Genomic DNA, 1,494 nt, shown 5'->3' on the forward strand with positions numbered 1-1,494 from the left:
CTCGATCGCCCTCATCTCCTCCAACATCGCCCGACGCCAATTGGCGTCGCGTTCAGCCACTGTGAACGTCGGCGGCTCCTCTGCGCTGACATGGAGTAGCTCTAGGTCATCCAAAAGCCGGCTAGCCAGCCCAGGAGCTCCCCCTTCGCTGACAAGGTTGTCCACCCGCCTGAACCGAACCTCCTCGCCGTCATGGAAAGCATCCACAAACTCGTCAATGTCGGTGGGTGCTGATGCGAACTCTAGTGGGAGTGTCCCCTGTGCTGCCGTCGCAGGGGACTGTGGTGGAGGTGAATGCGCCGCTGCTGGTGGAGACTGTTCTCCAGCAGCCTGCTCTCCAGCGCCATCATCTCCTCCTTGGATCACCAAGTGCTCGACAGCAAATGTGCTACTGACACCAGCCGCTTCCCCGACGCCTTGATCCTCCCAATCCCAAGCAACCATCTCGTCGAACACTACATCCCTAGAGACTACCACCCTGCCTCCCTTGGGATCATAGAGCCAATAGGCCTTGCTGCCCTCCTCATAGCCCAACAGCACCATGGGCATGCTTCTATCCTCCAGCTTGCCGAGGTGGGGCTTTGTGTTCTTGACATGGCCAACACAGCCAAATGTCCTGAGGAAGGACATATTCGGCTTGCGTCCATGCCAAGCCTCGAACGACGTCTTGCCCTTCAGGGCCTTGGTGGGCGCATGGTTGAGGATGAACACCGCTGTGGTCACCGCCTCTCCCCAGAACTCCGCCGGCATCTTCTTAGCCTTCATCATCAACCTCGCCATGCTGATCACTGTCTAGTTGCGCCTCTCCACCACGCCATTCTGCTGCGGCGTGGTGGCGCACCACAGCTTGATCCGCGCAATACACTGCAAACTCTACAGAGGTGAATTCGCCGCCGCTCTCCGCCTCCGCGCACGCCTTGAACTTCTTGACCGCTTCCGCTGCCTCGGTCTTGCTGGTCAGAAGCTGCAGCCACATGAACCGGCTGCAGTCATCCACCAGCAAGATGAAGTACTTGCGCCCGCCGTGCGTCGCCGACGTTATCGGCCCGTAGAGGTCACCATGGACAAGCTCGAGGGCCTCTGTCGCGCGGTACTTCGCCGTCTTCAGGAATGGCAACCTTCTTTGCTTCCCGGCCAGTCAACTGTCACACAGCTCGCATGCGTGCTCGATGTGAGGCAGCTCCCAGACCATCTTTTCCAGCTTGCCGAGGGCGTTGAAGCTGAGATGGCTATAGCGGGCGTGCCACAGCCACGGCTCCTTCATGCGCTGCCACGCTCATCCCTGATCCTGAGGACGCCGTCCTTGATCAGCACCTCGCTGCCGCGCTCATCCAACTGGCCAATGCTGATGATGCTTGAACGCAGCTGCGGGATGTAATATACATCCATCAGCGCGCGGTGCTCGCCGTTCTGGCACCTGAAGATGATAGTGTCGCGCCCTCTGATCGCCACCCTTGAGCCGTCATCGAACTTCACCGTGCCGGTCACGTTGCC

The sequence above is a fragment of the Miscanthus floridulus genome, chromosome 14 (assembly GCF_019320115.1).
Source record: "Miscanthus floridulus cultivar M001 chromosome 14, ASM1932011v1, whole genome shotgun sequence".
NCBI classification, from domain to species: domain Eukaryota; kingdom Viridiplantae; phylum Streptophyta; class Magnoliopsida; order Poales; family Poaceae; genus Miscanthus; species Miscanthus floridulus.